At 52.7% G+C, this 12161-nt stretch overlaps 2 long non-coding RNA genes across 3 annotated transcripts in view; one reads left to right on the top strand and one right to left on the bottom strand.

Moving 5' to 3' along the window:
• Positions 1–5523: 5523 nt before the first annotated feature.
• LOC119865642 lies at positions 5524–6495 on the bottom strand. The gene is made up of 2 exons (XR_005377711.1): positions 6266–6495; positions 5524–5852 (listed from the first exon to the last, which is right to left on the bottom strand). It is a non-coding gene; the product is annotated as an uncharacterized LOC119865642 (long non-coding RNA).
• A 149-nt stretch (positions 6496–6644) lies between these two features.
• LOC119865643 overlaps positions 6645–12161 on the top strand; it is a 43474-nt gene continuing 37957 nt past the window's right edge. The window contains exon 1 of one of the 2 annotated variants that reach the window (XR_005377714.1): positions 6645–7157. This is a non-coding gene — a long non-coding RNA (uncharacterized LOC119865643). The remainder of the gene's footprint in view (positions 7158–12161) is intronic. The other variant, XR_005377712.1, reaches the window with a different exon arrangement.

The following is a 12161-nucleotide window of genomic DNA, read 5'->3' as shown; positions in this document are numbered from 1 at the left end:
CGTACACCTCTCTGAGCTTCCATTTCCACACCTACAGATGGGAGTACTGGTGGCTGCTTTCTGGGCTCATCCTGAGGGTGAGATGAAGGAAGCCTGGGCAGAGCCTAGGACGCAGCTCACATGCAGCAAATGCCAGTTTCTGACTTCCTCATGGAGTCGGTGTGGCTGCAAGTTAGAGAAACACAAGTGCTCTTTCTGGAAGAAGGGGGAATGGTTGCCAGGCAGAGAGAAGCACCAGCTGGGTGCTCCTACTCTCAGCGTGGACTCTGGGTGGTGTGGCACGAGCCTGCTTAGGTGGCATGAGCCCAGTTAGGTGGCCGCGCCTGTGCCCATACCACAGTATGAGGACTGCAGGGGCTGTTCACAGCTCCTTCTGCATGCTGGGTGTGGGGCATAACCCGATCTCATATTCTTCCCAGCAGCCCCCAGATTTAGAGAATGGACCAGGCCACACAGCCTGCGTGGTAAGGCCAGACCTTGGTGGTGAACCCAGCAGAGCTGCCTGGCCTCAGAGTCTTTCCCATCCCCGAACAGCTGAGTCAGATATACCACACGGTAGCCAGTGGCCCTAGTGAGTCAGAGGTCTGGGGGCTGACGGCCCACACTCCCTCATACTTGTACCCCAGTTGGTCCCATCTAACACTTCAGCCCCATTCCTGGAAACAGCACCTGTCTGAGACCCCAAGCTCTAACTCCCACACGATCCCCCAAAGTGTTATCTTGAAGGGGCACAGCTTATTGTATGGGCTGTGGAATCCCAGCCTGCCTGGACTCAAATCCCTACTTGGGCTGTGTGGCCTCATGCAAGTGACTTCACCTCTCTGAGTCTCAGTGTCCCACGTGAGAGATGAGAATAATTTCACTTTGTATTTATCCACACAGATGAAAGTACCTGCCTGGTCCTTGGGAGGCGCTAACTAAATTTGGACTTAGGATATCCACGTTATTGAATTACTCCTTTATCCAAGTGAGAAAAAAATGTGTCCATTACAGTTGTAAATGTGATCAAAGATCAAACATACAGAAATTAGCTGCATTCTGGAACATAAATCCAGGTTGGACTGTCCCTGATATGGCTACTATAGAAGTTTCTAGTAAGAGTGAAGCTAATGTCAGGGACCCTACACCCCACTACTCTGTTGGCCCAGCCATCTGGACCCTCACCACTTCCATTCTGCTTCCCACTGGGTCCTATATTATTATTCCAAAAGCAGTGGCCTCAGCCATCCACAGCACAGACCTCTAGGGGGATGTGTGTTAAAAATACCGATTATAGGGCCACCTGTCTGGCTCAGTCAGTAAGAGTGGGCAACTCTTAATCTTGAGGATCATGAGTTTGAACCCCACGCTGGGTATAAAGATTACTTAATTTTTTTTTTCAAATACCAAAAAATACAGATCCCAGGGGCACCTCGAGTTGGTACATCCAACTCTGGGAGTGGGGCCCAGGGATCTGCATTTGACTTCTGTCTCAGGTGATTCTGATGTAACTACATGAGCACTGGTGCTTTGTTCCTTCTTCCTGACCCAGTTTCTCTTCAATCCCATGCCAACAACGTGCTGGGTATGGGGCATGTAGCGTGGGGTTTCCCATCCCTGACCTCCTTTAAACTCCAAAACATATCAAAAAGCAACTGCTGGAGTGTTGTAATAGAAAAGGAAATTGAGGTCCAGAGGTACGCTCTGGGCCCAAGGACCCACATGTGGTAAGTCACAGAATAGGGTACTGACCTGAGTGCTTTCCCCTTGCAAATGTGAACTCCCATAGATATGCCAGCCTGGATCCAGGCCTGGGTCCAATTTTGTAATTTCCAGGCAAACGCTGGTCACTCCAGCTAAGCTTCTTGGCCAAAGGCACAGAAAAAAGCAACTAAACACATAAGCAGTTTGTGTGGGGTGGGGGAGGGCCAGCAGTTCAGGGAACAGCCTCGGGGAGGGTCGGCGTTCGGGCCTTGGGGAGGGGTCCGCGGGGGTTTGTGGTTGCCCCCAACACAGACCGGCTGTGGGTCACGTCAGCAGGACAGAAACTCACTGAACACCACTGCGGAGGCTGCGGGCTCATAGGGTCAGACAACCCAGCCGGGAGCTCTCATGGCCTCAGCCTCCTGCGCGGGACACCCACTGGGCAGCCTGTCCTGCTGACGCCCAGACTCGCTCAGTCCCTGCAGGCCTCCGTCCCTGTCCCCGAGGACTCCAGAAACTGGATGTGGGCACCACCAGAATGGGTCTGGGTGCCCCGGCCTCCCTGGGTCATGGATTCCTGCAAAGGTCTGTGCAGGGGGCGGGTGTGACTGGTAGGTAGAGCGTCACAGCAAAGCAAGCGTGACACACTGGGGCTCCTCTACTGGAAGCATCACCAGGTGGGGGGCGCACCTGACATGGGAGACCGGCTTTCAACAGGGCAGCCAAGGAAAATGGGAGAGGTCCGAGAAGAGCAGGGCAGGGAAGAGGCAGCCGTTGTTGCGCGCTGTCACGGGCCGGGCAGAGCATTAAGTGGTTTGCACCCTCCAGCCTCTATCCCTCCCTACAGGAATCATGCCCGCTCTACCAAATGAGACAGCTCGGGTTCCTGTGGGTGGTGGGCTGCGCTGGTGAGCCCAAGTCCATCAGACTCTGGGGCTCTGACCTCCGGCCCCCAGGTCATCACTCTGTGCGTCCTGTGGCTGAGAGTAGGCCACCAAACCAGGCTGCAAGCTCACCTGTCCCCCGCCTCCTGCAGGCCTCCTGGCTCAGGGGAGGATAATCCCTGGGCCCTGTGAGAGGGGAGCCGGGCCCGTCTTATTGCCCCATTTTATAGATGACAGACCTGAGTACGGTTGGGTGCCTGTCTGGCGCACACAGTGCAGTCGCGTCCCCTGCCACTGGACTTCTCCCATCTGCCCCACATCCTGGCCGCCCTAAAGACTGCAAGGAGAGCTAGCTGGGAAAACCTTTCCCTCTGATTACATTTGCCCGGCAGAGAGTAGCCCTGGGGAAGGCTGTGGAGATGGGGTATGGGGGTTCCAGTGGGCCTGGGGCAGAACGAAGGTGAAGAAATCTCTAGAATGTATGGTCAGAGCCCTGTTTTCCCACTTGCCTGGAAAAGATGTCCCCAGTTCCCTCAACCTACCCAGAAATGCCCTCTTTCAAGGCCCTCCTGTGACTTACCTGATATTGCAGGTCTTCTCTGGCTGGGCACAAAGCCACAAAGAACACACAGAACATCCCCTCGAAGAGTCCATTTATTATAGGATATTTTATGAGGCATTCATTATATGCTACATCTTCCCACTCTTCACAATCTTTGCACTCACAAGGTACTCCCTACACCACCCAAGGTGGCTGTCCGTGCTGCAGACATGACAGCTACATTCCAGGCAGCGGGAAGGTGGGAGCAGAACAAAAACAATACCTCCCACTGAGTCAGCCTCCTCCAGGAAGCCTGCCTATTTAGTCAGGTGGCAAGGATTTAGTTGCATAGCCACACAGCTACATGGGGATCTAGGAATTGCAGTCTGTGGGCTGGGCACTCTGCCAGGTAATATTGGGGTTCTGTTAGGAGGGAACAAGGGGAATGTGGATATTGGGTGGGCAATAAGCAGTCTCGGCCCATCATGTCAAACGTGCTAAGATCCAACAAAGGGCCAGCCCAGCATCACCTGGGCCTCTGCTGGTCCTAAGGCAGGCACCACATATAGTTGGTTTGGACATTTGGATGTTTGGACATCTAGATCTGGGGCCCCAGGAAGCAATATTCTTCTCCTTAATCATCCCAGGGCCAGCTATCCGGCAACCAGAGACCACCTGTATAGCCCAGAGCCCGCTACAATTACTCAAACTAACCAACCCTAAACTGTTCGCCTTGCCCTGTCTTGCCTTTCCCAAGGAAACCCCAATAAAGGTCATGGCCCAAGCACCCTCCCTCCATCTTCTGCCTCCAACCTATCCCAGTGTTCTTCCATGAGGTCCTGAACATCCTTCAAACCTCCTATCTCTAGGACCTGTGAGCATAAGAAACTCTCCTCTGGGCGACTGGCTGGCTCAATCAGTAGACCATGTGACTCTTGATCTCGGGGTGATGACTTTAAGCCCCACACTGGGTGTAGAGATTACTTAAACCAACTCTCCTGGGGCATCTGGGTGGCTCAGTGGTTGAGTGTCGGCGTTTGGCTCAGGTTGTGATCCCGGGGTCCTGGGATCGAGTCCCGCATCAGGCTCCCCACGTGGAGTGTGCTTCTCCCTCTGCCTATGTCTCTGCCTCTCTCTCTCTCTCTGTCTCTCATGAATAAATAAATAAATCTTAAAAAAATAAATAATAGAAAATAAATAAACCACCTCTCCTCTGTGGCCGCACCATCTCATGAAAGAACACGAAGCAGGACTTCAGAGACAGAGCGTCCTCCACGCCGTGTCTCACTTCCATCTTGGTTTTGCTGGGTCACGCTGCGATAACAACCCCAAATCCCGGTGGCTCCTAACACTAAGCTATTTCTCATGCACATAGTATGTCCTTGTAGGTCTGGAGGGCTCTCCGCTGCTTCTCACTCCAGGGCCCAGGGCGATGGGGCAGCCACCATCTCAAAAGTTGTCAGTAGCCACGCAGAGGGAGAGGGTCTCCACCTGGTAACAGTGCTCTGGCCTAAGGTGACAGATGTCACTTCTCACACTTCCTTAGCCAAGGCTGGTCACATGACCCTACCCAATTTCAAAAGGATGGAGAAGTGTCATCCTGCCACATGGCTGGAGGGCAGAGTGTGGGAAAAAATACGGAGGAGGATATTACAAAGGACCCCAGGCGTGTGCCGGGCAACTGTGATCACCTGAGCACAGGCGGGGTGAGCAGCTGTGCCCTGGGGTGCTGCACTCAGCCCAGCGGGACCTACCTGGGGAGAGAGGGGCTGGAGAGAAGGAAAGAAGGGATGTCCCAGATCCAGGGGCTGTGATGCCAGACAGTCCTATGTTCCAATCCCAGCAGGGAGGCTCAGATCCCACTGCTGTGAAATCGGAAGAGCATTTCCCAGTAGGCAGAATTTTAGTGAAGATTATGGGGGCGAACATGCCTTTATACTCCTGACAGCCTTTCCCTGGAAGGCAATACTCTTTGGTGGAAGACCCTTTGCCCTCCTAAGCCCTTTGATGAATTTAAGTGGGCAAATCTGAGCACAGGAGCTTGCCTGAGAGAAGCCTGGGGGAGGCAGCTGAGTGTGTGTGTGTGTGTGCGGGGGGGGGGGGGGTGCTTACAAAAGCACAATATATTCCTAAGATTTCTTTGGGAGTGACTTTCTTTGAGATGGCTTTGAAGCAGTTGATGGCGATCATGGGGGTACCCAAGCCCCCACCCCCATCGAAACTCCTAACAGATCAATTGTTCTGTGTAACAGAAAGCTGGGGGTTCCGGTGGCAGGCCACAAGACCGGAGAAAACAGAGAGGGGCTCAGGGGAAGGAAGGCAGCGTGAGGGACAGAGGTTGCCAGGTGGAATAAACACCAGAGGACGCCCTGGGAACAGGAAGGCAGCAGGAAGGTACTCTAAGAATAGGCTAAATTTTGTAAGCCCCAATTCCTTTTTACTCCTTAAATCTTGAGTCAACTCTCTCTGTTGACAGGAGGCTCACTCCTGCACCATGGGCACTCAAAGCCAACCTATGGCCAGAGGCCTCCCTCTTCCCAGGGCAGGGTGGGGAGAACCCATATCAGAAGCCGGTCCTGGTCCTGCCCGGTGCAGAGGGACAATGTCGAGGCTCCATCTCCTCCTCGGATGACTCAAATAGCCAGTCCCAGTGGCATACTCCCCCCTCGGAGCCAAGAAACGGGGCAGAGGGTGGCAGAAAGACAAGAAAGATGTATCCGAAGACCCGGTGTTGTCTGCTGAATCTACATGGGCATAACAATTTTGCAGATAAGATAACTGAGCCCGGGGGATCAAACAACTTCCCAGGGTAGCCCAGCCAGGCAGCCGGGTCGCGGGGATGAGAGGCTACACCTGCCTTCTCTGCCCCTAGGGGAGGGAGGCTGGGACTCAGAGGGGGAAGGCCTTGCTCAAGGTCACACAGCAATTCAGCCAGCCGCAGAGCCAGGATGCAAGGACTCTAGATCCTGGCTGGGGAGGCTGCCAGCCTGGGAAAGCTGCCCAGCCCTTTCACCCAGTTTTTTTGCCTGGTGCTGGGGAAAGGTTGAGGCGGGCAGCAGAGGCGGCCTGATCTGAGGAATCCACCCAGGCCCAGACAGCAGGGCTGCATCCGTCCCGCTGGCTCCCGGTGGCGCGGCCAGCAGCGCTGAGAGCTCACCGGGGAAGACCGAGGACAGTCGTGCAGGAGGCCGGGAGCTCGGCCCGGTGCGAGCGCGATCTCACTAACCCGCCCGCGGCCCTAGTGGGGGGCTTCTCCGCCGGCTTCCGTGTTGCCAGAGAAGGCACTGGGCCGAGTGGGACCGAGGCCCCAGGACTCGCAGTCCAGTGCTCGCGTCCCGGGGCGGCCGCTCGCGGCGGGAGGGGCCTGGCTGGCGGGGAGCCAAGGCGCGGGGGAGGGCGGCCGCGGCCCGGATGCCCTCCCCGCGGGGGCCGAGCTGCTGCGGCGGATCCCCCGGCCCGCCAGGCCCGGAAGGCGCAACAATGGGCAGCCGGGAGCCGGGTTCCGGAGGCAGGGCGCGGCCGGGCGCCACCCTCACCGGGAGGACCAGGCCCCTGCGCCCGGGACCCACGAGATTGCCGCCGGCCGCCCCTGGGACCTTACTGTCTGCCGGCACCTGCCTCGCCCCTGCCGTGGCTTCTCCCCTGGGATCCTCACCTTATCCTAGTATTTAGCCCTATTTCACAGATGAAGCAGTGGAGGCACAGAGTTTAAGTAGAATGCCCAAGGTAAAGACGACGTGACGGTGAGGTCTGACCCTGGGCGGTCTGGCTCCAGGCCCTAAGCTCTTAACCACTGTTACTAGACACACACACACACACACACACACACACACACACACACTCATGCCCTATATAGTTTCTCATCTTTTTCCTTTTCACTTACGTCACTGACCGCTTTCCACGTCATAAATACAGCCCTCGGTTATTCCTGTTTCAGGTCCCGACGCGCTGGGAAGATTCTATCCATGCGCCCCGCCCCCCATATCCCTTTTTCCCCAGCAGCTAAGGGACCTGGGTCCGGACCCCCGGCGCCCTGTCATTGAGTTAAGGTAGGCTTCCTCTAATTTAAATTGGTGATGACAGGATCCCTGGGTGGCGCAGCGGTTTGGCGCCTGCCTTTGGCCCAGGGCGCGATCCTGGAGACCCGGGATCGAATCCCACGTCGGGCTCCCGGTACATGGAGCCTGCCTCTCCTTCTGCCTATGTCTCTGCCTCTCTCTCTCTCTCTCTCTATGACTATCACAAATAAATTTAGAAAAAATTAAAAAAAATAAATTGATGATGACAAAGGGGTGGACGGATGGGTGCTTAACCCCCTCCTAATCTCCATCAGAACCCCTCCTCCCAACCCAATAGGCACACCTTCTAGATAAAATGTGATTATGCAAACGAAGCTTAGAGACAGGCTCCCTCCTGTATCCAGTCAGATTGCGGCACCCAAGCCCCTCCCAGAGAAGTGCCCAGCCTGGCGGGTAGGTTCAAGACCACGGGTTTCCTGCTTTAAACACCAGATATGGAGAACCTGCAGCTTTCTTAGACTCGGATCCAGTGAAGATTTGGAGCCCAGGGCCATGGGAAACCCGGCAAGGCCCCGCCTGGCTGGACGCCGCGAGCTCCAGAAAGGAGGGGGCAGCTGGAGCTGGTACAGGGACCAACCTGGGGCTGCGCTTCCTGCCTTAGACGACTGGGAAAGGCACTTCTCACCCGTCTCCCATGCATCTGAGACAGACGGGGGGACCCCAGTGCAGAGTGGGACGAGGGAGCAGGTGTCGGGAGACATGTCAAACACACTCCATTATGGCTGCTGGAGGAAAGTCTCCGGGGAAGTGAAGGGGCTTCTCATCCAAGATTAAGGAACCAGCCGAGGCCCCCTTCCAGAGCCCGCTTTGGCCCTCACAGGCCAGCTGGGAGCACTGGATGGAGAGCCAAGATACGGAAGATTTGTGTTCTGGTTTCATTCCCACCTGTGGGCTGTTTTATAGCCTTGAACCAGTCATTCCCCCTCTCTGGGTCTCTAGCTTCCTGTTCCTACCACACCAGGGACCTCCAAGGGTTCTTCTCGCTCTGACAGGTGGTCCGGCAGTGGTGCTTTTTCTTTCTGGGATCCCCTGAGCTGTCAGGTGGACGATCTGGTAGGAATCACCTTTCTGAACGTTTCTATCACCATCAATTAGTCTTTCAAGTATGGCTACTACTTGGGGGTCACCCAGCATCCACTTCTCCTTAGTAGCCGTGGGGGAAGCCTCCTCCCTCCACCTCAGCCAGGTGCAGTGAGTGGAGCTGACTCCATCCCTGACTCCATGGGGAGGAAGGTAACCAGACAGGGAAATGCCTGCATTCCATTTCCTGAGCTGTCCAGGGTAGCCATGTGACCCAATCCCAGCCAATGGCAGTCAGGTTCAGGACTTAGCCCAAATGCTGAGAAGTCTGGACGCATAAAACCTGGGAGGGCTGGCGGCTGGAGTTGCTGGCAGCCCTCCTGCCTCCCTTGGGAACGGGGCCGAGGCAGAGAAGGCAGAGCTTGGAGGTGGAGAGATCCAACTGCTGATGTAGCTCAGTACCTCCAGTCCAGCTGCGCCTGAAGCCAACTGCCCGAGGCTTTTCAGGCCCAGGAGCCTATATATACCTTTATCACTTACAGTCAGTTTCAAGTGGATTTTCTGTTGCTTACAATCGGAAGAATAGTGACTGTTTAGTTGGAGTTACTTGATTCTATTTTACCATCAATAGTAAGATAATTTTTTAAAGGAAAATATTATATCCATTTATTTAAATAACAGCTTTTTGATGAAAAAAGCATATCAGGTATGCCCTTAAAAGACTGACAGTATGGCAGCCCAGGTGGCTTAGCGGTTTAGCCCCACCTTCAGCCCAGGGCATGATCCTGGAGACCCAGGATGGAGTTCTTGCATGGAGCCTACTCCTCCCTCTACTTGTGTCTCTGCCTCTCTCTCTCTCTCTCTGTGTCTCTCATGAATGAATAAATAAATAAAATCTTAAGAAAAAAAAAGACTGACAATAGTATGCTTTTGTTAATAAAATTGTCTCTTTTAGCGATTTGATCAAAGTTCTTCATATTTAGAGTCTAAACTTTCTTTGGAAGAATCTGGCAATTTTTACTTCTAATTGCATCACCTGGCTGGCGATAGACTGTAAACTTAACCTTATGTTTTCATGTGGCGTCATTTTAGAAGTCTTGTTAAGTGATAATTAGGGATCCAAGCTGGTAAAATTCCATCAGGCTTGACTGCAACCACCGGAACCACTGGATAGCCCACAGTGAAGACACTTAATCACCCTCCGCCCACTGATTGGCATGTTTCTTAGACATCGGTTGTGGAGCATATCCTCATCCCAAAAAACGTTAAGATGCCAGTGTGGGGCTGGTCTGTCAGAACTAGTTCTGATGGAGTTATCATTTCCTGCAGGACAGGCACCAAGCTAAGCAGAACAGAGTTATGACCTTGGGCAAGTAACATCACCAGGCTATTTCTGTGTTGCCTTGTCTGTAGATGAAAATAATAGCTTCACGAGGTGTTGGGAAGATTTAATGAAAAAATCTGTGTAACACTCTTAGAACAGTGTTGGCATATAAGGACTGCCCAATACTTATCAGTTATTGTTTTTTTTTTTTTAATTTTTATTTATTTATGATAGTCACATAGAGAGAGAGAGGCAGAGACACAGGCAGAGGGAGAAGCAGGCTCCATGCACCGGGAGCCCGACGTGGGATTCGATCCCGAGTCTCCAGGATCGCGCCCTGGGCCAAAGGCAGGCGCCAAACCGCTGCGCCACCCAGGGATCCCACTTATCAGTTATTGTTGTTTTAATTCTCACACCTACCCTTTGAGGTCAAGAGGATGATCCTACTCTGTGGTTTAGAAACTGAGATCAAAGACATGGAGGGACATGTCCCAGGTCACTCATCTGGGAAGGAGATGTTGGATCTGGGACTCAAAGTCACCCTGCCCAGTACCCAGGCTTATGTTTTTGACCATAATGCCACATGGACCTCCAAGGGTACAGGCTGGGGCAGACCAGGAGAACTTGAGGTCTAGTTCTTAGACATGGAGCAAGGAAAAGTCAGACTTACTCACCAGCCAAGCTCACTGTCCAGACCACTGTCTTAGTCTGATTGTGGAATCGTGGACCTTTGAGAACTCCAGAGAGAGAAAACATCATGGCCTTTGAAGAGATGGGACTTGTCCAAGGCCATGCAGCTAGAGAGTGATAGAGCTCTGGCTGGAACTCCCCATTCCCTGACTCCTCACATATCCTCATGCTTCATAGCCCACCCCTTCCCCCCAGCCCACGTCCCCCTGCCTTGCTCCTTGCAGGGTCTCAACATTCACTGGCATTTCAAATATGTACTTTGGAATCAGGCCATCCTTGGATTTGAATCCTCCTTCTGCCACTTATTAACTACATAATCCTGAGCCTTACAGTCCTCACCTGTTCAATGGGCTACCAAAGCCCATCTCATGGAGTTAGCACAAAGTTTTGGGGGACATCAGGGCTGAGTACAACCTGGCACAGAATTTGCATGCAGCAGCCATTTCCCCCCTCACCTCCTATGCAACATAACTACTAATATTAATAATCTGAAATAAAATGAATAATAAGGATAATGGGCAGAAAAGAAAAGCAGATACTGAAAGTTTCTTATTGAACATATATATATATATAATTGTGGCCGTGAAAAGTAACAAACTGAACACATACAAAATTATAGTTTTGTAAATAAGAAAATTGTAATGAATTAATACTTTTAAGTCACTTTTTTTTTTTTTTTTTTTTTTTTTGTAAAAAGGAAAAAGAGCAGATTAAGAAACACTTGCAAAGGGATCCCTGGGTGGCGCAGCGGTTTAGCGCCTGCCTTTGGCCCAGGGCGCGATCCTGGAGACCCGGGATCGAATCCCACGTCGGGCTCCCTGCATGGAGCCTGCTTCTCCCTCTGCCTGTGTCTCTGCCTCTCTCTCTCTCTCTCTGTGTGACTATCATAAATGAATAAAAAAAAAAATTAAAAAAATTAAAAAAAAAAAGAAACACTTGCAAAAGAGTGAACCCATGGTGGTCAGAGTGTGTGATGTGCACAGGCCAGTGTGAGGCTCCTGGAGCTTGGCTTTGGCCTCTGGCAGTCACAGAGTTGGCGCTGCCTGTCCTCCATCTGCTGTTTAAATGCAAGGGTCTGGGGAGCACTGCATGGAGCACCAGCGGCTGAAGTTGAGTTGAACCATTCCCAGCTGTTACTAAACTTGAAGCCAATGTCTGTGGTTGATTCTGGGTATGTTGGGAGCCAAGTGTACAATGGGGTTTTCTGGACTACCTTCCGTGTCGAACCCAGTGTTTATCATAGTTCATGTTGTCTTCTAATGTGCTAATCTCATATTCAACCTTACAGTAACAGCAGTGATTGTTTAGAACGTAGACTAACAAAATATTTTGACTGGGAGGAGAAATTTCATCACCAGCTTCAGTGAGAGCTGCCAGTGCAGAGTGATAATAAAAAGCAGACTCACTTTTAGAGGTTTCATTAGTGTTTTTCAACTTTGTGCAGATGACGCTCCTTCGTTGCCTGCACTGGGCAGATCTACCTCTGCCCCCCCCCCCCCCATTCCCCCCATGCCAGTACTCCACTGTGCTCATCTCATGTGTTGTTTTGATGATCAGAACATGATTTAACCACTGGGCATCCCCAGGAAGGGGTGAATGAGGAAGGGAGGCAGGCAGCTGGGAACAGGGAGCCATGGCTTCTGAGTCCTAGGCCTAACTCAATTTATAACATGCTGTGTGTCTTAGGGAAGTCACACCCTCTCTTAGGCCGTGAATGCTCTGTAGCGGCCCCTCATGTGAAGGGAGCTGAATGCCTGTGCTCTGGCAGCCCCTAACTCCCAACGACCCCTGCCATTGGAGCTACATTGTGGTTGCCCTGTGGCCACCCCGTTTCCAGCCTGTAAGAAATGCCTTCCTAGCGTCCCGCTGTTGCAGAGGCCCCACAGCTCCAGGCTGGGGCCCCAAATGACATCTCTTCATCCTGTCAGTCAGCCGTCTTC

This window comes from Canis lupus, chromosome 24 (assembly GCF_011100685.1).
Source record: "Canis lupus familiaris isolate Mischka breed German Shepherd chromosome 24, alternate assembly UU_Cfam_GSD_1.0, whole genome shotgun sequence".
Lineage (NCBI taxonomy): Eukaryota > Metazoa > Chordata > Mammalia > Carnivora > Canidae > Canis > Canis lupus.
The sequence above is the reverse complement of the archived record's forward strand: the minus strand, read 5'-3'. Positions and strand labels throughout refer to the sequence as shown.